This window comes from Mytilus galloprovincialis, chromosome 5 (assembly GCF_965363235.1).
Source record: "Mytilus galloprovincialis chromosome 5, xbMytGall1.hap1.1, whole genome shotgun sequence".
Classification (NCBI taxonomy): Eukaryota; Metazoa; Mollusca; class Bivalvia; order Mytilida; family Mytilidae; genus Mytilus; species Mytilus galloprovincialis.
Window position 1 is genome coordinate 76,757,955 of NC_134842.1, and position 25,072 is coordinate 76,783,026.

Here is a 25,072-nt window from a genome sequence, read left to right on the forward strand (position 1 = left end):
TACATAAAATTTCTTTAATCATCGATATTATTCAAAACTAAACGTTCAATGAAAAAAGTAAAAGAACAAAACTACCGAACTCCAAGGAAAATTCAGAACGGAAAGTCCCTTATCAAATGGCAAAATCAAAACTTCAAACACGTCAAACGAATTGAAAACAACTGTCATATTCCTGACTTTGTATAGGCATTTCCTTATGCAGAAAATGGTGGATTGAAACTTGTTTGATTTCTTCAGTTGAACATAAAATGATTGATTACATTTTCAGAAAATTGCCTAGTGTCCCTCATAAATTTCAAATTTCAGGATCTGCTTACCCTTCCGGAGCACCTGGGATCACCCCTAGTTTTTTGGTGGGGTTCGTGTTGTTTATTCTTTAGTGATATGTTGTGTCATGTGTGCTGTTGTTTGTTTGTCTATTTATGAGTTTGACTGTCCCTTTGGTATCTTTCGTCCCTCTTTTGAAAAAGAAGGACAAAAGATACCAAAGGGAAAGTCAAACTCGCAAATCCAAAACAAACTGACAACGCCATGGCCAAAAATGAAAAAAACAAACAGAAACACAATAGTACACATGACACAACATAGAAAACTAAAGAATAAACAACACGAACTCCACAAAAAACTAGGGGTGAACTCAGGTGCTCCGGAAGGGTAAGCAGATCCTGCTCCACATGTGGCACCCGTCGTGTTGCTTATGTGATTACAAATCCGGTTAATAGTCTAATTCGGTAGGTCACATTCATGAAAGGGAAGGGGATTGTAGTTACGACGCAAGGGACATATCCGATATCATTTGTGAAACGGTTATTCCATAACGGTCATTCAACAATAGTAAATACAATGTAAACCATTATGCGAGAAATCGGGGTTTTTTTTTTTTCTTTTTTTTTTGCGTAATGAGCATGATGAGACAATACTCTTTTTATTCGTCCTTTTGAAACTTGTAAATGCCGGCCATGGAAGATTTAAAACTCAGAAATTCAATTTGATATTTCTAAAAATACAATAAGGCTGACACTTCTTATTTTGTCATCCACTCTTTTTTTTATTAAGTTGTGTCTCATTTTGTCGTGTCTTTCATAGCTAATTATACTGTAAAGCTATTGCTCATTGTATAAGGACGTACTGTGACCTACAGTTGCTTAAATACGTTTCATGCAGAATTAATAAAAAGTGGTATTCCAAAATAAATTGAAGTTTACCGATATGAAAATCTCATAAATCGACATAGAAGACAAATCAAGGTAACAAAACAAACACTGAGGAAATCGCATATATATACAAACACGGATATGAATTAATATCAAGTTGAGAATACCTTTTTTTTCTGCTTTATTGTCCTGTTAAATAAACTCATCATAGATACCAGGACTAAATTTAGTATACGCCAGACGCGCGTTTCGTCTACAAAAGACTCATCAGCTCGAATTCAAAAAAGTTAAAAAGGCCAAATAAAGTACGAAGTTGAAGAGCATTGAGGACCAAAATTCCTAAAAGTGTTGCCAAATACAGCTAAGGTAATCTATGCCTGAGGTAGAAAAGCCTTAGTATTTCAAAAAATTCTAAATTTTGTTAACAGTTGATTTATAAATATAACAATATCAATAATAGCATAGTTATAGAACCTAAAATGTTACCATAAGATAGGTTATGCCTATTTGCACTTTTTAAAGTTTTAAGATCGGTTTAGATCAACAAATGTTTATATTTTATAATTAATGTGTGTTCTTTGCAATGCTTCCGGTTTGTTTTAATGTATGGCATTACTTGTTTTAATTTTCTGTTCATTGATGAAATAATCGTTTATGAAATATGTAAACGAAACTGAATTCAAAACAAATTTACATAAAGATAAAATAAATACTTGAAAGGTACAAATTAAGCTGTAAGTATTAGCAGTTCGAAATAGATTTGAAAATTTAAAATATACCAAATTGCGATAGTTTAAGTTAAATAAATAATTATAACTTTAAATGTTAAGAAGATTTTGCAGTGTCAACAAAAGAATTAAAGAAAAACAATAATTCAATATATGTATTTGTTTGAATTTGTACCTTCTTACAAATTAAATAAATAGTTTAACATAATTAGGACAAAGGGAAAAACTACAAACAGCTCCTTTGTATTCATTCAAAACATAACAATTATCCTTTAATTCTTAAGAACCATACGATAACATTTGCTTTTGAAATATTCGATTTTTTCGTCATGGTAACTGGTGTACATATTCAATAAAAAGAATTTCTTATAAAAAACAGAATATGTAAGGTTATGCATAGATAATATTTCTGGAATAAGGAATGTTCGCGATGAAAATGACTGATTATTTCGTTTTCATCAGGTTACTTTTGTTGCATTTTCATTGTGGTAAGTTTTTTTTATACCAGTTGCAAATGTAACATAAACATTTATTTAATCTTTGTTTAACACCAAGTGGCAAATATGTCTTGATAAAATAAGGATGAACACAAATTATAATACAAATCGAATGTGTCGACGGGATTTAACAAGGGTGAACAATTAGGCGCTTAGTGTCGTTTATCATCTCTTTGGCGAAAAATTTAAAGCATTATAAAGTCGTAATTGTGATTGAGAAATTTGTGTACAGTTTATATGCTAGGTCTTTTAAATATATATAGTACTAAACGGTTTTAATAAAAGAGATATTGTTCAAATAGCGAACATTTCGGTATTTTTTTCGGTATTTTAATTTATTGATTTCAGATTGTTCCATTTCAGCTATTTATTCCGTCAGAGTCTAAAGATGAATATGTAGTGACATTTTATCTAATATTAAAAAAAACGAATATAAGGAAAAAAACGTTAAGTGCTTAAATGTTTTGATAATAATATACGCATTTTGTTTTCCCATCTTTTGAAAATTAATGTCGCTGCTATTGAATTTGATGCGATTCCCTTAGTTTTTCAACCTCGACTTTTATCTTCTGATAGGCTTTTTTAGATTGTGACATTGGTAAACTACTGTTTCCTCTTATGTATATTAATACAAGTACATGTATCTTTCAGTTCGTACGGATGAATCATTAACATCATAGCATGTGGTGTGTATAGTCTTGTTAAATCGAATGAAGCCCGTAGCCTTCATGTATTTTCAAATTCGTTTCAGTAATGTTTATTTTATCTCCGCATATATATGTCACCATAGCAATGAATTAGAAGAATACAGCTGTTCCACTAGTACTATACTAAATATTGTATTGTGTGTACTATATTTTGTATCATTTACACATTCATTCATTCATTGACGGACAGTTAGAAACGACTTTAGTCTATATACTATTAAACTATGCAACTCCGCCACATTTTCTGATACTATATATATCGTGTACTCGTACTCATACGTGTTTCACACTTCAGCACGCACGTAAAAGAGCTATGGGATACATAACTGTTTCCCTATTTTTAAGTAAGCACACAATATATCGTCACTATATCAAAGTCATTTTCAACACAAATCAAGTGGCCATTGACTCTGTGACATATATCACCCAATTTCACTAAAGTTAACGGACGTGTCTTGTTATACTTCAGGTATGTCATAAAAACGTTAATTGTCAATAATGTTTTGGCAAAAGGGATCAGTTGAACCATTGCCGTGACGTCAGCCTATTAATTTACCGTAGATTATTTTTATCTAGAATCAACGCCTCCTCAATCAGTTGCTGAAATGGAATCACCAAATTATATTCAATGAATGTTTCTTTTGTGTGCCTAATTTTTTGAAAATTTTGAATCACATCTTTAAGTTTGAATTGGTTAATTTACTGATTTCTGTTCACCAATGGAATTAATTTTGAAAACTGACTTTTAATTTTTATAGTTTTTATATGCCTTCACTGGGAATTGAACCCCTCCTTGAAATCTGTAATGTATGACTGACATCATCACATCGACAAAACCTCTCGGCTACCAATGGGTTGCAATTAAGATGTCTATTTTATATATTAATGAACAAATTATACATATCGGTACAAGGGACACATAGGGCTTGTATCTTTACATATAAGTTGGTAGACGCGAGGTTAAGATCACAAGAGTTTTAGAATCAAGTTTGATTTATTAATGCATCGTTGAACATGATATCAAGGTTATTTAAACTCACTTACAATACCTTCTAATTAAGAAAAGGCTTTAATTGTGAAAAGACGTCAACACAATAGTTTAAATTAGAGACACAATGGATAAGCGTTCATACAGGAAATACACATCATTCTCCCTTCGGGCTCATGGTTTCCTTTTCAAATATCAATGCTTATCCATATTGTATATATTTATTTCATCATAAGACAGGTTTTTTGTCCTTTATCGAAAACATTTTTAGAAACACAAACCCAGTTAGAAATTAGGGTTCAATTCAGGTGCCCCGACATGAAAGGCTTCATAAGTGTCACACCAGACGGGAGCTCCTCTTATAGTAGGTTGAATGAGGGTTCATTTACTGTTACATATTCATCAAAGAGTTGTTTGTCTATATAAAACTCATCTGGGATACAAGATTTATAACTAGGTCTTCATAAGATTCATTCAACAGTAGCGCTCGAATTAAACAAATGAAAGCAAATCAAACTCGATGTTAAAGATTACTAAAAATTCAAACTTTGAATTAATTTATTCCAGGATATGGTATAGATGAAACAGAGATACAAACCTACAACAGTGGGAATATCGATGCTGCATCAACACCAGATATTTTTAATTATTACACAAACCTGTCCGATTACCTCTTATTTCCTTCACAAATCCAGTTTTTCAGGTTTAGAGTTGAAGCATGTAGTGATGCGTTTATACTCTTATCTAGTGCTGAGAATCTACAGTCTCAAGACTTTTATGAAATTTGTATCGGTGCAAATAGTAACCAAGCGACAAGCTTTCGTCGGAAGTACAATACTGGGGCCATTTATTTCCTTCCAACACTAGACATTTTAAGCTGCACTGAGAAACGAACAATGGTGGTGAGATGGACACTCGACGGTAAAATAACCCTCGACAAAGAAACTTCAGTTGGAACAGAAATAGTAATGGAATGGACAGACCCCAACCCAATACCTATAAACGGTGTAGGAATCATGACTGGTTGGGGAGCAAACGGACTCTGGGCTATAGAACATTCGTGTAAGTTGACCAATTTAGACGTATGATTGTATCATGTATTCCCCGATTTCGTGTAAAATGCAAGCCATCAATTGTATACCTTCATTTGTTGGTACTTTTGTATTTATATTAGTCTATCAACGGTTTTTTTCAGCTCCCGATGTTGAGTAATCAACAGCACAATCGGCTGTACTGTGTCCATTGTCTGGAACAACTAGGTCAACAGTGAAACAAAAATAACAGTCATCGTTTATGGTTGATACACAATACATTATGTATTATGGTTTGACTATAATATATCTATAGCTTAGCTTCATGTAAATAAACAGTCAATATATGCCCTCTGTTTTGGATTCATTCATACATTTTTGTATTATTCAAAATTGTCTGTCAAAAGGTGTCAAGGACATAAGTTCTTTACCTCACATTTGTTACCAGAATTACATAAATATATTCTATATATTTTGATATTTGCACCTTTGCATGCGAACTAATTTGTATTAAATATTTACTTCTTTCCAATTTGTTTCTTTTGACAGGGCCCGATTTAGTCGTGTGAAGTCTACCCGAATTATTTTTCAAATAATTCCGCTCAAAACGGTTCTAGGGACCGTCTTGTAGTGAGATGAGAGGATTTTTGGTTTTGCTCTGTGTTGAAGGCCTCAATGTGGCTTCGAGATGCAGAATAACAATAAAGCGGTGTCCCTTTGCGTTTTGTGTGTTTTTTTGCTGTGCAAGTACTGATTTCTGTCATGGATGGAAATCCCATTTCTTTTGTTTTTCTATTGAACAGTAAATCAAATCGCCTATTGGTCTTAACTGGTTGAGCTGTGGTCAATATATAGTGCATCGCTTGTAGCAAAAAGCAATAAGAATATAGGAAAGGATCCTTGTGGTTAAACGTAGTATACATATAAGATCAACTAAACTTCATTCGTTAGAAAAACTGCAGTTGCATCCGTTTTGATACGCGGATTCTATCGACACGAAGTCACCTTTATCCGAATTGGGGTGTTATTTTCAAAGACTTGTGATTCTAGAGCATGCCTTATCTTACTCCAGTGGCAAATCATATTTCAAGCCCTAAATATGTTAGTTTTTGAATTATCGAAATCAACCTTTTGATTTATTCGTGTTGCTCAGTCCTAAGTTTTCTATGTTGGTTTTTTTGTACAGTGATGTTTGTCTTTTGGTCTTTTCTTTAAATGTCGTCGTCAGTTTATTGTCGTCGTCAGTTTATCGTCGTCGTCAGTTTATTGTCGTCGTCAGTTTATTGTCGTCGTCAGTTTATTGTCGTCGTCAGTTTAATGTCGTCGTCAGTTTATTTTTTGACTTATAAGTAAGAAAGTCCTTTTGGTATCTTCTGTCTCTCTAATATACATAATAAGACTGAGAAAAAAACATCTAGACTTTGATAAGATTGAAAAAACATCTAGACTTTAATAAGATTGAAAAAAACATCTAGACTTAATAAGATTGAAAAAAACATCTAGACTTTAATAAGATTGAAAAAAAAAATCTACACTTTAATAAGATTGAAAAAAACATCTAGACTTTAATAAGATTGAAAAAAAACATCTAGACTTAATAAGATTAAAAAAAACATCTAAACTTTAATAAGATTGAAAAAAAACATCTAGACTTAATAAGATTGAAAAAAAACATCTAGACTTAATAAGATTGAAAAATAACATCTAGATTTAATAAGATTGAAAAAAACCATCTAGACTTAAATATGATTGAAAAAAACATCTAGACTTAATAAGATTGAAAAATAACATCTAGATTTAATAAGATTGAAAAAAAAACATCTAGACTTAAATATGATTGAAAAAAACATCTAGACTTAATAAGATTGAAAAAAAACATCTAGACTGTAATAAGATTGAAAAAAAAACATCTATACTTTACTAAAATTAAAAAAAAACATCTAGACTTTAATAAGATTGAATAAAAAAACATTTAGACTTAATAAGATTGAAAAAAAAAATCTAGACTTTAATAAGATTGAAAAAAAACATCTAGACTTTAATAAGATTGAAAAAAAACATCTAGACTTTAATAAGATCGAAAGAAAAACATCTAGACTTTAATCAGATTGAAAAAAAAACATCCAGACTTTAAAAAGATTGAAAAAAAACCATCTAGACTTTTATAAGATTGAAAAAAAAAACCATCTAGACTTTAATAAGATTGAAAAAAAGCATCTAGACTTTAATGAGATTGAAAAAAAACATCTAGACTTTAATAAGATTGAAAAAAAACATCTTGACTTTAATAAGATTGAGAAAAAAACCATCTAGACTTTAATAAGATTGAAAAAAAACATCTAGACTTTAATAAGATTGAAAAAAACCCATCTAGACCTTAATAAGATTGAAAAAAACCATCTAGACTTTAATAAGATTGAAAACAAACATCTGGACTTTAATAAGATTGAAAAAAAACATCTAGACTTTAATAATATTGAAAAAAAGACATCTACACTTTAATAAGATTGACAAAAAAACATATAGACTTTAATAAAATTGAAAAAAAAACATCTAGACTTTAATAAGATTGAAAAAAAAACATCTAGACTTTAATAAGATTAAAAAAAACATCTAGACTTTAATAAATAAAGGCAACAGTAGTATACCGCTGTTCAAAACTCATAAATCCATGGACAAAAAACAAAATCGGGATAACAAACTTAAACCGAGGGAAACGCATTAAATATAAGAGGAGAACAACGACATAACACTAAAATGTAACACATATAGACAAAATCCCACGAGAATAACAAATATAACATGTATATATAACATCAAAACCAAATACATGAATTTGGGATAGACAAGTACCGTGACACGTCTTATCGCAATGTGAATTTACACTCAAAAATAAGAGAAAACAAACGACACAACGTTATAATGTAATACACACAGAAACGAACTATAATATAACAATGACCATATTCCTGACTTGGTACAGGGCATTTTTAAAGGAAAAAATGGTGGGTTGAACCTGGTTTTGTGGCATGCCAAACCTCGCACTTTTATGGCCATGTGAAATATAACATCAAAATGACAACACAGGACTACAATATAAATAAATTGGAGAACACAATTGACAAAGAATCACACGAACAACAGCCAACAAAAGGCAACAAGTTCAAAATTTTAATACGCCAGAAGTGTATTTTGTCCACACAAGACCTATGTGTGACGCACAGATACAAAAGTTTGAAAGCCGAAACGAGTACAAAGTTGAACAGCATCGAGGACCAAAAGATCAAAAAGGTTGTGCCAAAAACGGCAAGGGTTTTCCGTTAAGTTACCAGAAAATCCCTATAATTTAGAGTAATTTATACTTTTGCAAACAGTAAATTAATAAAATGAATATTCAAAAGATGTACATGATAAAGCTGAAGTATTAACTAATTACAGGAAACAACTGAAATACATTTACATAACCAGACATTTGAAACACAAAAGTAGACACATCCGAATACGTTTAAACCTCTACGCCAAGTGACGTCCTATTTGAAACTGAAAAATGACGAAAAAATGACGTCATTAGAATTAGTAAAACAGAGCATCAAAAAATGAAAAATGACGAAAAAATGACGTCATTAGAATTGGGATTAATTTAAGATTATATATTTGAACTAAATACTGATATTGCATTTAATAAGATTGAAAAAAAACATTTAGACTTTAATAAGATTGAAAAAAAAACATCTAGACTTTAATAAATTAAAAAAAACATCTAGACTTTAATAAGATTGAAAAAAAAACATCTAGACTTTAATAAAATTGAAAAAAAAACATCTAGATTTTTATAAGATTGAAAAAAAAACATCTAGACTTTAATAAGATTGAAAAAAAAACATCTAGACTTTAATAAGATTGAAAAAAAACATCTAGACTTTCATAAGATTGAAAAAAAACATCTAGACTTTAATAAGATTGAAAAAAAACATCTGGACTTTAATAAGATTGAGAAAAAAAAATCTCGACTTTAATAAGATTGAAAACAAACATCTGGACTTTAATCAGATTGAAAAAAACATCTAGACTTTAATAATATTGACAAAAAGACATCTACACTTTAATAAGATTGAAAAAAAAACATATGGACTTTAATACGATTGAAAAAAAAAACATCTAGACTTTAATAAGATTGAAAAAAAACATCTAGACTTTAATAAGATTGAAAACAAAAACATCTAGACTTTAATAAGATTGAAAAAAAAACCATCTAGACTTTAATAAGATTGAAAAAAAAACATCTAGACTTTAATAAGATTGAAATTATTCATTGTTTATGGCCAGCTGAATCAGTATCATTACATGTGTTGTGTAGGTGGAGGTCTGTGGGGTTGTTTGTGTTTGTTTATCCAGATGAAATGTGCCAGCTAAATCGGTATCCTGAAGGGTCAATCAATTCAGTTCTAATGGTAGTGGTCATTTTAAGCGCCAACCACATCAAATTAGTTGCCAGATTTTATGAATAGATGTCGGCATTCCAACCTGTGTGTAGAGGGTCTTGACATATGTGGTTTGAGGACAGAACTATGGTGGGTTTCCGTTTTTGTTTTACTTGTTTCTCATTGTTCCATTGTCACGATTCGGAAAAAAGCCCATGTTCACGTGTCATCGTGTTATTGATATGTGTATACTATGGTGCCAATGTACCCCTGCCGCAATACTCTTAAAAAAGTTCAAAATCATCTTAGCTGTCTGATCAAAGCGCGTGGGGTGCAAAGGATAAATCTCGATGATGATAAACGCCCTGAAACACATTCTACTTATTGATTGTGGTCAATAACCATACTTATTTTAATTACAGGAATCGCCCGTAACATAAACGATGGTATTTTTCTAGCCATGTAAAACACTTACTTTACAGCTGTCGATAAATGGTTGAATTTGTTGTTAAACTAAATAAAATAATGACTGAAATGTTAATTTTGAAATAGAAAAAAAAAAATGTTGAAATAAAGTCAAGTATGGTTGCCAAGTGATCTGTACTGAATTCATCTGTTTCAATATTCATTTGATAAGACAAGCGTTTCATTAAAACGAAATAATAATGGTAATTTATTACAAAAATGTTACAATTGCATTTAACATGAAAAGTGCTTAGAGTTTTAACGTTGAATGTTGTTTTCTGTTTTAGCTTTCCTTTTCGGGAGTTACTGTGGTGTTCCTACAACATATGGTAATATGGTGTTACTTTCAACTTCAATTCAACGCAGTACAATGACCTGTTTGTCTATATGTTCACTGAACAGTACCTGTTTTGGAGTCAACTCTAATAAGATAACAAATGAATGCGAGCTTGTGTCTGGTGGACAGATAATCCAAAATATCAATCTCCCGGACTGGTCATTCTATACAAAATGTTAAAACTAGTCTAGCTTAATTTTTGTCAAACATTAGTAAATATTGATTATTGGAGATCTAAAATCATGTACTAGAGAAAGCCTAGATGACTTTAAATTTGAAAATTTTAGCCTACATTTATTATTGATATTTTTAAAGAATGAACAAACATGTGAGATTAATAATTACAATCTTTTAGCATGTTTAGTAAGTAACTCGCTACAGAAATGCTATCAATATTTGCAATGCGTTTATTTATTTTTTTGTGATACCTATGCATTCGAGTTGTTTGCGATAATAAAACACATCTAAAAAAAATATTGATTTACAGTATATAGAGAATGACACCAACAATTAACTATTTTTTACGGTTTTAATTTATGACCCCCTGATTATATTACATATACATCATTATCTAAATTCAAACAATCAAACATAAACTCATCAATGACATGGAAAAACCCTACTATATCTCATACATTTGATGCTTGTCTTCAAGATTACGTATATCAAATAAAAGTTTTATGTGGGACTCATTGAGATATAATAATAATAATAATTATAAGAAGAAGAAAAAGAAGAAGAAGAAGAAGAAGAAGAAGAAGAAGAAGAAGAAGAAGAAGAAGAAGAAGAAGAAGAAGAAGAAGAAGAAGAAGAAGAAGAAGAAGAAGAAGAAGAAGAAGAAGAAGAAGAAGAAGAAGATATTGCATTGAAGTGTGGCATATTTTTCAACAAAGTTATATACAAATTATATCATATGCATCGTACACTATACAATAAGACAAACAACAGTCAAAGTTTTGACAAATTATTTATATATTTTAGAGACTACTTATGATAATTATATGAAATAAAACTCGAAACCATATGATTAAAGATAAAAAAAAACAGAGGAAATTCAAGCTATTTCAACGAGATATAATATCAATCAATTAAAATGAAGTATATATATAGCACATACAAATGGGAATAATTTAAATGAACCTCAATGCAGTAATGGTGTAAACAAGATAATGTGTTAAGTATTTAATATAATAATAAGACGATATGGAATGATTGCCAACTCTTCAACAGAGACCAAATGAAGTTGAAGCTAACATATTTAAATTGAAGCATTTCGTGAATTTACAAAAAGTTATAATAATCTGGTCAGCTAAAAGCATATCAGTTAAAAAGAAGTATGTTAGGATAAAGTTCGATAAATCCTATTTCTTGTTCAAATTTCAATTAAGCATCAAATCACGGTTAAGATCAACAAAATTATATTAATCTTAGATTCTGAACGATTTTTCTATGCTAAAAACGACAATGGATGAAATACGTAAATAGTGTTAACAAAATTTGACAAAATTTAGCAATCGAATTTCATTTTATATGTAAAAAAAATGTCACTTAACTCAGAACTAGTTATCACAACTAAGTAAAAGAACTTGGAGACATCTTAAGACCAAAGGCATTGCTGCAGTACGAATTCATAAAAGTATGAGACAAAATTTATTTTTGTATTAAGCTGTAAAATTATCGATGAATTATCGATTTTAACACCATACAAATGAATAACCAGTTTGTAATCAAACTTTTAGATTATAAAAAACAATAAACCATTTTTCAAACCCGACAACACAATCTCGAATAATCAAAATATGTGAGTCTGTCGTTATTGAAATGTTTGTGTTCTATTTGGATATTTGTAGTTTAATGATAATGTAGGTTGGAATTGTACCCCAATTTCTGACAATTTTACCTATCATTCTGTTTGTTTTGCTCACACATTATTGTCAATATAATGGAATTCTATGTGACTGTTATACAAGTGAGATGTTAAGCTATCTATAAAACCAGGTTTAATCCACCATTTTCTACATGTAATATGTCTGTTCCAAATCAGTATATGACAGCTGTTGTTTTTTACTTTGCCATTTGATAAAGAAACTTCCGTTTTGAATTTGCCTTGGAGTTCGGTATTTTTTCTATTTTACTTTTAGAACATCAGTTGTTCGACATGTTAGTCAAATGCGTTTTGTTTAAATATACTTCTTCACTTTTTTGGTCTTTTGGAAAATGTTGTTTGTTCTGTATTACATGCACACGTATAAAAATTGCGGTTTTTATCCAACGCAATCATATTTTTGAACGTAGTTTTCAATTTAGACTCGTTTATATATATTATATATTATATTAAAACTGACGTGGAAAGGTAACACATGCCCACCGAAAGCTCTTTTATTGAGAGCCCAGGTGGTCGTGTGGTCTAGCGGGACGGCTGCAGTGCAGGCGATTTGGTGTCACGATATCACAGTAGCATGGGTTCGAATCCCGGCGAGGGAAGAACCATAAATTTGCGAAAGCAAATTTACAGATCTAACATTGTTGGGTTGATGTTTAGACGAGTTGTATATATTATTAACATATCTAGTTTTGGCTTTTTACAATTTGTTGAGATCGTTATCTTTTTGAACTACATCAGAAATGTCTTTGATCTGTGAAATTCAAAACAAATAATATATTGATCATTAGAATCCGCTATACTTGCTTTATGTTCAAAGGACAGTATGGTAAGAACGCCATTTGGTCTCTTAGATTACAAATAAGGCAATATACCGATATATCAAATAATATCTGACTGATGATCTCGAAAGAACATTTCTTAGTCATATATGTATATATATATTTATAGTTTTGATTTTTTTTAAGTTAATCTTTTATGTGCTTTCTTTGAAAGTTAGCAGACTGCTTCTGGGGATGAATACCGCTTTTCGAAAACTATTTTTGATGAGCTGCCCCAGACGTTGTTTTGCAGTGTCTTCAGCAGGAGCAGGTTTGACTTATTCTGAGAGCTTGGCAGTATGGAATTCTCTTCGTGCAGTGTGGAGGATGGCAACTTTCAGGCGACAAGTATTGATGAGTATCTGTAGGTTAAGAGTATATATCTGTGTTTATTATACCTACAGTGAGGGTGATAGATGTATCAAGGAAGTTTATGGTGGAATTAGATGTTTCATGGGTGAATTTGATGGTAGGGTGTTGATTGGTAGCATTTGCTATAAAAGTATGCCATTCTTGGTCTCCCTTGTCCCATTTCATTTCAATGTCATCAATGAATCGATACCAGGAAAGCGGTTTTTCGATTGAGCACTCCAGCAGTTGCTTTTCAACTATACCCATGAATATATTGGCATAAGATGGAGCCATTTTTGTACGCATAGCAGTGCCATTTGTCTTTAAATAGTGTTCTCCTTGGAATGTGAAGTTGTTCTTTTTCAAGACCATAGCATTTCTACTAAGCATTCAGTTGGTGGAATTTTAAGAGATCGAGAGTCCCAAACTTCTCTACATGATTCAATGCCATCTGCATGTGGAATATTCGTATAGAGGGAGGTGACATCCATTGTGACAAGAGTAGTATTGGCTGGTAGAGGGTTTAAATCCTGCATTTTTAGTAGGTAATCTGAAGAATCTTTTATAAAAGATGGCAAGTTTTCTACATGTGGTCGAAGATAGTAATCAACGAATTCGGATATTTTTTTCGGTGGGATGACCATTAGCTGAGACAATTAGTCTTCCTTGGTTACCAGGTTTATGAATTTTAGGGAGCAGGTAGAATCGCCCAGGTTTAGAATCTTCAGGTTTTAAATATTTGAGAGTATCTATATCAATGATGTTATTGTCACACATTTCCTTTAAACATTCTGTTATTTCCTCACTGTATGGGAGGGTGGGGTCCGAATTAATTTTTTTGTAAAACCAGTCATCATCTAATTGGCGAATAGTTAGATTTGTCCATGACGACAACTGCACTCCTTTTGTCTGCAGCTTTAATAACAATGTCGTCATTATCTCTCAAATGTGTTAAAGCCACACGTTCACCAGGTGTTAAATTGTCATTATTTATTTTACATTTGTAAGTATATCCGTTTTAACATTGTCTATAAAAGATTCTAAGGTGGTATTTTTGCTTCGTTTAGGGACCCAGTTACTTTTCTTTCTACATCTATATTCGTTGGTCACTATCTGAGGTGGTGCTATCGTCCTCTTTCGATGCAAAATGTTCCTTGAAGCGGAGCTCGAGGCTCCTGGCAAAATTATCCAGTTCATCAGACAATTTAGTATCATTCACTAGACCTGGGACTGGAACAAAAGTTTAGGCCTCTGGATAGTAATGAAGTTTCGTCCTCAGTAAGTTGTTTGCTGGAGAGATTAATAACGGTATTGATCTTGTTGCTGAGGACTTGAGGTCTACGTCTGAAATGTCTGTGGTTTTATTATTATTTTTTTTTGTACTAATGGATGGGAAAGATTTACCATCCCGTTGAAATTTGCATCTTTGTCTGGAGCGGAGAGTGGCGGTCTTAGTGCTGGTAATATCTCTCAGGCGCTCTTGGATGTTCTCGAATTCGCTTGCTGTTAGATCTTTTTTGCAAGCGTGAGACAAGGAATCAAATTGAAGTGTTAAGTTTTTAAGATGTTCAATACAGTGTTCTCTAAGGAGTATGAGATATCGTGACACCAAATCGCCTGCACTGTAGCTGTCCCGCAAGACCACACGACCACCTGGGCATCACACAAATAAAGTTTTCGGTGGCCGTGTACTACCTTTCCTCGTCAGTTTTAATCTAGTGTCGTACTACAGTACATGATATATAAAGCATGGCGATGTTATTGTTACAGATCAGCTCAATTCTCTATAGTAAAAGATCCTACAAATTAATGCAAGATACAGTCACAGAAGATAATTATATTTATAAGTACGTCTCAGCCAGTGACAACTCTTGAACATATTTATCCATTGGATCACCAGCAATGATGGTGATACGTGGCTGCGTACATTATGTATATACAACTCGTCCAAACATCAAGTTGGGAACCCAACAATGCTTTCTGTAATGAATCCATCAAATACACTATAAATAAAAATCATTAAAAATAATACGTTTTATTTGGCTGTAAATGTGTCATGGCATTTATTGCAACAACGAAACACAACCAACTAGTCAACCAAAACTTGATGATTAAATTACTAAAAGGCGAACCAGCAGTAACAAAGTTATATCAGGAGCCACTGGGTAGTCCAAAGCAGCTTAAAGTAAATTCCGTCAAATACAAGTTGAGTAACTAGTTGCGCAACTTGTAATCCGCAAAAAAATTTACCGCTTGACAAATTTAACAGCAAGAATCAACATCATTATCAACTTCAACATCAACATCATTATCAACTTCAACTTCAACTTCAACATCAACATTTCATCATTATCAATTTCAACACCATTATCAACTTCAACATCAATGTAAATTCAATACTGTAAACGTCATTAATTTTCTTAATTGATATACATGTGTCAACATCAAGTTCAGCTTAAATTCAATACTGTCAACATCAAAGCTATTCTATTCATTGTAAGAGAAAACCAAGCAATGAGGAAATTTAAAAAAAAAACTTTTTCAGAGCTCCTTGAATCTGATTTAAGAATACATCCAATTTTCTCGTATCCGACTGATGCACATATAGGCTTAATATGACTGCTCCTATGACAATTGAAGAACTAATTACCCAAATAACTTTCTGGTACCCTGAACTTAAGTGTTTTAGTACTATACGAGGTTTTGTCCTATATAACCTTTTTTAGAAGCGGATTTCCATCGACCTTTCAATTTAGTTCGATTTTATCTAAACGATCAAGAAAATATTGTAACGGTTGCAGCTTCAAAACGTAAAGTGTATGAAAATGTTCATCATCTTTGTGTCTCATTGCAATGTAGTCAGACATCAACTGAACAGGACTAATCGAACTAGTTTATTCCTTTCCGGAATTGTCGTTACTGAATTACCCAGCTGATCAGTTTTCTAAGAAGGAACTTTTATATAAAGTTACCCTAAATAGGCATCAAATGTTATTTTGGATTGTTTTGCAATAATATTTTCATTAAAATTTGAATTTGCCATTTCTTCAAAACGAAGAAACCCAATATGGAGCTTTAAATAAACATGTTTCATATACTGAATAACAAACTAAATTCAGTGCATCTAAAAGTCTAGTTAATAAATCAATATTAAAAGGCATATAACAGTCGTGTTGCTTATCTTGCCATTGCGCATCTTTTGAACAATAAAAGAATGAGTGTTGTCCAATGAACCATTAATCTTATGATAAAAACTAATGCCTGAAAGGTACGCATTCCCAGTGGAATCAGAATATTCTTCCTTAAACATGTCAGCTAACAATTAACTTAATGTGAAACGGAGCATGACCATACGTCATACAGTTTTAGTTAATGTTTATAGTTTTGAAATGAATTTAGTCCATTTGATACGTAAACCAGGTATTTGAAGAACTCAGCACTACCGGCAAAGAGATTTAAAACAGAACTCGACAACCACTTGTCGCCCAAAATAAAAGAAATGCCATTATAATTTCTAAAAACATTTTTCAAACTCGTAGATAAGACATATATTATCGGTGTAGTCTATCAATATATTCCCTTAAACCGTAGTATTAACAGGGGTTAAACCCAAAACACCAAATACAATGTATCATACTGTTGATTGCAAGCTGTAAACAAAATTATAAAATTCGAAATGATTAAATTGTATCCGTGGAACATTTGCCTGTTGACCTGGAAATCTTTAATTATTTATCGAAAAACGAGTATTTAGTTGACAATTTCTATGTGTATTAAAAAACCTGTTTGACTGCGTTGTACTCTGATACCTTGGTGCAAAATTGTTTGCATCAGGTGCTCAGGGTAATGTTGATACCTAGGAACAGAATAGTCCGAAGTTACAGAACTTCGAGGATTATTCTTGTTATATGAATAACGTCTACAGTACAGCAAAGGATGGAACTGGCTACATCTTATACATGAGTGGCTGTATACACAATTCATACGAGCACAAACAGCCTAAAAAGTATAATGTAGCAATGACTATTAACTGCGTGAGAAGTATAAGAAGATGTCTGTGGAATATGATTTATGACTACTGCAATAAACTGAAGCCATAGCTGCCCATCAATGACGTCCCATGAACGCATATGATCTCGAGCTTTTCTAAGTCGAAATTGCTTGTAATATTCATAAACGTTCTCAAAAGGTAAACTAGCCCCCTAATGATCGTTCTGTAGCTAATCAATTTATTTGCCAATTCCGGGAATCTTTGCAATAAAATTTTCATATAATTTATAAAAAAACCTTCAGTCCCCTCACCTATGTTAGATAATGATTTTACATTTAAATATTTGTTATTTCAATTTAAATGTCCCCATCTACATCAAAACCGAGCACTTTTTTCAGTTGATCAATATTTGAAACAAAGTGTTTGTACAGTAATTGGGCCAAATCAACATATTCTTAATTCCATATTTGGTTTATAATTGTTTGTGGAACAAAACCATCAACATCTTTACCAGTAGGTATAATTAAAATCTCACCGTTTTGTACAGTGTTAAGAGCTGTGGGCTGCCCTGAATGTACACATCACTGATGAGGAACTTGTTGTTCAGCAGGCTGGAGTTCCAACCTGCTATGGTGGTAGAATTGGCTGTTGTGGTACAAACGGCTGTTGTGGTAACAACTGATGTGGTGGCAATAACCGATGTGGTGACAATAACTGATGTGGTGGCAATGGCTGTTGTGGTGGTATCAATGGCTAATTTGGTGGTATTAATGGCTGTTGTGGTGGCATCAACGGCTGACGTGGAATGACTACATTTTGTCTAATAGTTTCAGCTCTCCTTGGGCGAAGCCTTCTGTTTACCGGTAGCTGTACTTGATTTTGCCTACATTATACATGTAGCGAAATCACACGGAATACTTTTATATATTTAATCCAATAACTAACATGTTCAGTTAATAAATACCACATTAAAATGCATGCTCTCAATTAACAGTTCAGTAACTTTGTTTTTCTTTGGAAGTAATATTGGTATTTTTGCACCTTCTGACAGTTGAGCAGCTCCTAATCTACCAATACACCTGAAAAATCGTCTCACAGATAGGAAGTTTCAAATGCTTCTTAACAAAGTCAATGCAAAGTACAACAGTGACAACTGCTTATAACTCAAGTCGTGGTATAGTTATTTTCTTATTTGGTACCAAGCGTGTCTCGGAAAACAGTAAATCAATTTTAAATAAGTTGTTTTCCCTCAGTTGATGTAGATAAACAACAGAAGCATAGGCTTTGGTTGAAGCATCGCAAAAACATAGTAGTCTGAACGTAACTGTACCTGGTAGCCAAATAGCTTAAGGAATATGATAGTCCTGATTTTCATCTAAATCAAAAGAGATTTTTTTTCCATTGCTGAATATCTTCCTCTCTCAGTTGTTCATCCCATTCCATTATCTTGTTCCACAACATTTGGAGGAAAAGCCTGGTTCTTAAAATCACAGGTGTTACAAATCCAAGAGGATCAAACACAAAAGTCATTCTCTGTATTACTTCTCTTTTGGTGACTGGAAACATGATCTTCCTCGGGAATGCATTTTAAAAATTCCTGTGAATTTGATGCCCATTTTCTTAAGTTCACTGATGCATCACTAAATATTTGTTTTGCCTCTTAATATAATGTAATTGCATTCTTTGTCGAGTCTACTCCAGTAATTACATTATCCACATAAATATTTTCTCTAATATTTGCTGCTGTTGCTTTTTTGTATGTGTCAAGATGATAGTCCAAAGTTGATACAAGTAGGAAAGGACTTGATATAACTACAAATGGCACTCTGCAAAATCTGTAAACTTGTACATTGTTTTCTACTGTTGGATGATTAATGTTTCTTAGCCGAAAAACCTAGTTGCATCTCTGTCATTTTTTCGTAGTTTAATTTGGAGAAATGCCTTTTCAATATCAGCAACTACTGCAATTTTGTTCATTCGAAAAAGCAACAAGAGTCCACATAAATCTTGTAACATTTTAGGTCTTCTGTTCAGGCAATCATTCAAACTTTTATTTTCTTGTTTTGATTTGGCAGACGCATCATAAGCTATCCTTATTTTAGTTTAGGTTTGGTTGGTTCAACTACAGCATGATGTGGTATGTAATGTTTGATTCCGGTTTCCTTACTACATTGGTTTGACACCTTTTCTATAATGCCCTTTTTACACTTGTCTTGAACAATCTCATCATACTTGTTTAAAAGGTCAGGATTGTTCTTCATCTTCTGAAAAAGTGTCTTTAGTCTTCCGTATGGAAGTTCCCTATTTTCAGGAAGTTCTGGTAATTTTTCTTTCCATGGCACGGCTACGTGATATCTTCCATTTTCCATTCTGAGTGAGGTGAAAAAGTTACTCAAAGTATTTTCGTCGTCTGATGTATATGGACAATGTTGAATTGTAATAATTTCCAAGTTCCAGAAATCTTCAATGGAAGGCTTGATTTGTAGATATGTGTCAATTGTAGATTGGAGACAGCATTCTGTTATGAAAAATAGGAGACAGCATTCTGTTATGGATAACAATAACTTAATTGTGACCTTTCTGTTAGGATCCATCCTAGCTTAGAGCTAAGTAGATAAAGCCCTTGTTGAATATCTATTTTCTTTGGCAATATGATATCCAAATAATAACCATTTACGATAAGAATCTCTATTGTTGAATTTTCTAAGCAACTTGGCAGTGTGTCAGCAAGTTGCAGATTGTTACATAAATATTTCACATTTTCACGTACATCCATTTGTAAAGGTCGTCTTAGTATTGATCTTGTTATCTTAGGAACAACATAAGCATCAATAAGCATGCAAACTCCATCTTTTAGTCTGATCTTGAATGACACATTTTTTGTTCTAAGTGTTTTTGGCTTATCTGCACCAAATGTTTGAAGCGTTATCTCGTTTGTAGCTTTCTTCTTCAAGTTTAATCTCTTGGTCAAATGTTCTGTTATATATGTTCGCTTAGATCCGGAGTCCATAACTAATCTTACTACTTCTGTTTCGTTAACATCTTTATTTGACACAGTGGTTTGAGCTGTTCTCTGGTACGTTCTCTTCACTTGAAGCTATTTCACAAATTTCATCAGATAGATGTGAAACTTCTTTATGTTTAGAGGGAATTTTCTTTGGGCATAGACTTCTATGATGACCCTTTCTCTGTTTGCAATGATAGCATGATTTTTCAAATATGCAGTCTCTACTAACATGTCCTGGCTACAAGCATGTATAACAACTACCCTTGATTTTCTGCTTTCTGTCTCCAATTGTACTGAACTTTCTGCACTCATCACTCCAATTGTGACCATCACAATATATGCAAACCATTGAATTTCTACTGCCTGAGTTTGTTTTTTTTTCAAATGGCTTTATTGTCATAAGAGCTTCTGCAGATCAGTGTTTAGTAAGTGTGGTAGCTTAGATGCTATCTTTGAGATGAATACATCTTGGGTAACATCTTGATGCATTGCGTCCAAAATACGTAAGTGTCGTTCCAAGTCATCATAAAGTCTACGTAGATGTGTAGTTTGATTTGAAGCTGACTAAAGGTTTATTAAATCTAAATAGTGCTTGTTGAAAACAGATTGAACATTTCCAAATCTTTCCTTTAGACATCGTAATTTTCATGGGAGAGCGTTAAGCCAGATATACCAGAATTAGCTGTTCCAAAAAGTTTGCTTTTTAAGTAATTTAATTTCTCTATTTTTGTCAAGCTTTGATTTGTGTGCACTGCTGCTTCAAATGAATCTCAAAATTCTGTCCATTTTAACTTATCTCCATTGTACAAAAATAGGATTAATTTAGGAAGTTTAACTGCACTTACTGTTGCAAGTTGACTTTTCCTCTTAATTCAAGTAGTTGTTACTGTTGAAACTGTTATATCTGTTATTGCATTTATGTGTGTAATTGCAATACCTTGTGGTCCGTGGGCGATTCTGTTTTCTTAATATCTATAATTTAATTCTGAATTTCTTCCTCGAGTATTTTTAATTCTTCTAAGTGCTATGCAACACTGTCAACAATTTAAAATACATTTCACTTGCCTTCGTAAATTTTGCTATTTCACCTACTTTATTATATTTCTCCTCTAATATAGGTGCAAAATCCTTTAAAAGAGGGACGAAAGATACCAAATGGACAGTCAAACTCATAAATCTAAAACAAACTGACAACGACATGGCTAAAAATGAAAAGGAGAAACAAACAACAGCACACACGACACAACATAGAAAACTAAAGAATAAACAACACGAACCCCACCAAAAAACTAGGGGTGATCTTAGGTGCTCTGGAAGGGTAAGCAGATCCTGCTCCACATGTGACACCCGTCGTGTTGCTTATGTGCTAACAAATCCGGTAAATAGTCTAATTCAGTAGGTGACATTCATGAAAGGGAAAGGGATTGTAGTTACGACGTAAGGAACATATCCGATATCATTTGTGAAACGGTTATTCCATAACGGTCAACCAACTCGTGATGGCGTCCGTAAAATTTACGAAGGGATGATTTCAACTTCACCATTTGGAACTCTTGGTTTAATAGCTTCCTTGTGAGCAGCAACCCTCTTTCAAGAAAATCATGATAGGAAATGCAAACACGGGAATATCGTATCAGTTGGGAGATATATACCCCATATGCAGGTGCTGCTGGAATGTTGCTACTTAGAAATGGAAAGTTCACAATTGGAAAGCTGAAATCATCTCTTTTGTCGTAAAGTTTTGTTTTCAACCGACCCTCATTGTCAATTTCTAGATGTAAGTCAAGATATGAGGCCGACTTAACTGTATCTCTAGTATCCTTTATCGCTAGCTCGATGTGATAGATGCGTTCCACATAGTCACCAAATTTTGAATTATTTAGTGAAAGAACATCATCTATGTAGCGAAAAGTAGAGTTAAAGGATATTGCTAACTTCTTATGTTTCTTCCTAAGAAGTTCCTGCATGAAGTCAGCCTCATAATAATAAATAATAGTTCAGGGCATATAAACGTTGAAAATATGCCGCACAGCCCTATATTTTGACCTTTGAAAAAAAGTGTGGTTACCTTTAATCGTCACTCTGCTGATTGATTTGACAAAGTTTGATCTTGAATACCTTGTGCTATTATATCTCCACTAATGTCTAATTCTTTAGCTAACAAATTATCGAAACCTTGTACAGAGTCCTTTCAAATATGAGACTGCCATCTCTTCTCTGGTTACTTCTTTTCCGTGTTCTTTATATATTTCTTGTCCTGTAAATCTCGGGTTCCGGCACCATATAATGTGGCGAAATCAGACTAACACGGAATCTTTTTATATATTTATTCCAATAACAAACACTTATTTACAGTATGTACAGTTAATAAATACCACATTTGAATAATCCGTCTTTTCCTTTGTAGTTCAACTGATAACACTTCTATACTTCTGTTACTTCTATTTTTACAATGATAATTATACATTAAAACCCTTAACTTAGAGACAATAGACAATAGACAATATTTTATTGGCACAAACGCATTTACAATAAATGGTAATGACCGAATGGATAAACAATTTGCTATACATGGTAGTAAAATACAAACAATTATATATATATATGTGAATAAACGATTAAAGGTATAATGCAAATCTATTACAATAAATTACTTCTTACATTTAAACAATTTGTTACGAAAGAGGAAGATAATTTTAGTGCCGTATAAGGTGTATTATTATAAGTATAAGATTTATTCTATTTTTATCGCAAAATGTGGATATACTTTTTCCTGTAATTTTGGACATTTTTAATACAGAAGTCTCCCTAATACTGGAGTAACCTCTGCAGTGTAGCAGCATGTGCTGTTCATTTTCAATTTTGCCACTTTTACAAATTTACAAATTCTTTGATCTCTGGGTACTTTTAAATATCTTCCTCTTTCAATGGCAAGGTTATGAGTACTAACTGTTAATTTAATACATAATGATGATCGATCTGATCTATTTTTTAAAGCATCAACATAACCTGCCCGTTCATTAATTTTGTAAACACTTTGGAAAAATGTTAATTTTGGAGATGCTGAAAAATTTTCATGTTGTTCCTGAAAACCCTGGTCAATTAGTCTTTGTTTTATATACTAAAAGCAAAAGAACATTCTAAATCTAGAACAAACTATAATTAACTAGAGAAATGATAAATAATCTATTTTTAGTAACAGGGCAAATTTCGGAATTTGCCAACACTTTCTTAAACATATAAATATACGCAATTACTTTCACTATCCAATTAGAATATTCTAGCATGATTCATTTACTATAGTTATAATAACAATGTAATATTACATCTTTTCCTCTCGACATACTGGCCTTTTCTTCTGTGATTTAAATTCTATAGCTTTGGTCAAGCTCCGTGTAGGTTGCACTTTGTAAATACAGCTGTTTCTGAAAACACGCCTCTTTTTGGGAGATCTTGAATATTCATAGAAAATTAATTTTGTTTACATACTGGTTCCCAGTTATGCTCTCTGTGTTCCATCTCAGAGACATAACTTGTGAATTTTACCAGTAAATAAACATGTGCATATTGTTTACATTGAAATCTGTGGTAACCTTTCATTCGAGGTAGGGGTAGTTAAGAAATTAGTGTTAGTTTAAACTCTGAGAAGTTCAGGGCATATAAACGTTGAAAATATGCCGCACAGCCCTATATTTTGACCTTTGAAAAAAATTGTGGTGCATATGAACTTTCAATTCTACGATAAGATTTTTTTCAAAACTTCAAAGTAAAAGTGGTACAGTTTTTGCCGTAAAAAGGAGTTCCTACGGGAAATTGCATTGTGAATATTTACAGAAATGCAACTTGTAAGGTTTGAATCCAAATGACCAAACCACACGAGGCTTACATTTCGCAGGCTAAACTAATTAGCATATGAAAGTGACCAGTATAAAATGAATCGAACACACCGTAAATTTAAATCATTATAAGGCATACCAAGTTATACAATTACAAAAATTTATTTAGTTTTTATTGAATTAAATTCTGGTATTTAGTTTTGTTATTCTCGTCGGATTTTGTCTTATGCTTAGTTAGTTTCTTTGTTTGTTACATTTTAGTGGTGTGTCGTTGTTCTCCTCTTAATGCGTTTCCCTCAGTTTTAGTTTATTACCCGGATTATTTTTTCTATCGATTTATGAGTTTCAAACAGCGGTATACTACTGTTGCCTTTGTTTACCCATAAATGATAAACTTTACCAATTTTTGCATTTTTGACTATTTTCAATATAAGTATGCGATATATAAAGTATAATTTATTTCTTACATGTATGTTATTCATAATGAGTTATGTACATTGTGGAAAGACTTTTTGACTATCATATGAAGAATTATGATATATTTTCTTTTTTTCACTGTTTAAAATTAAATGCATTTTTAGGGGACAGGTGAAAACAACATATCGTATTTGGTTTTTCTTCATTAATTTGTCTTAGTTTTCTCGATTGAATTGTGACAAATTTATCATTTCGGGATCTTTTATAGCTTGATATGCGGTATTGGTTTTCAGTTAAAATGAAGTCATTATTTTCAGACTATTTGGTTTCTGCGTTTTTACTATAAAAGATCTGTTGATAAAAATGTCAAATTCTGAATTATCAGCACTTTTGGTTGTAAAAAAAATTTCAAATCTCATATGGTGCCGCAGCTTTTTTG

The 25,072-nt window shown here is 32.3% G+C and overlaps 1 long non-coding RNA gene across 1 annotated transcript; it reads left to right on the forward strand.

Annotated features, from left to right (window-relative positions):
* The first annotated feature begins 2,281 nt into the window (after positions 1-2,281).
* LOC143074731 (uncharacterized) lies at positions 2,282-10,699 on the forward strand. Its single transcript, XR_012978040.1, has 3 exons — positions 2,282-2,370; positions 4,642-5,136; positions 10,279-10,699. It is a non-coding gene; the product is annotated as an uncharacterized LOC143074731 (long non-coding RNA).
* The last annotated feature ends 14,373 nt before the right edge of the window (positions 10,700-25,072 follow it).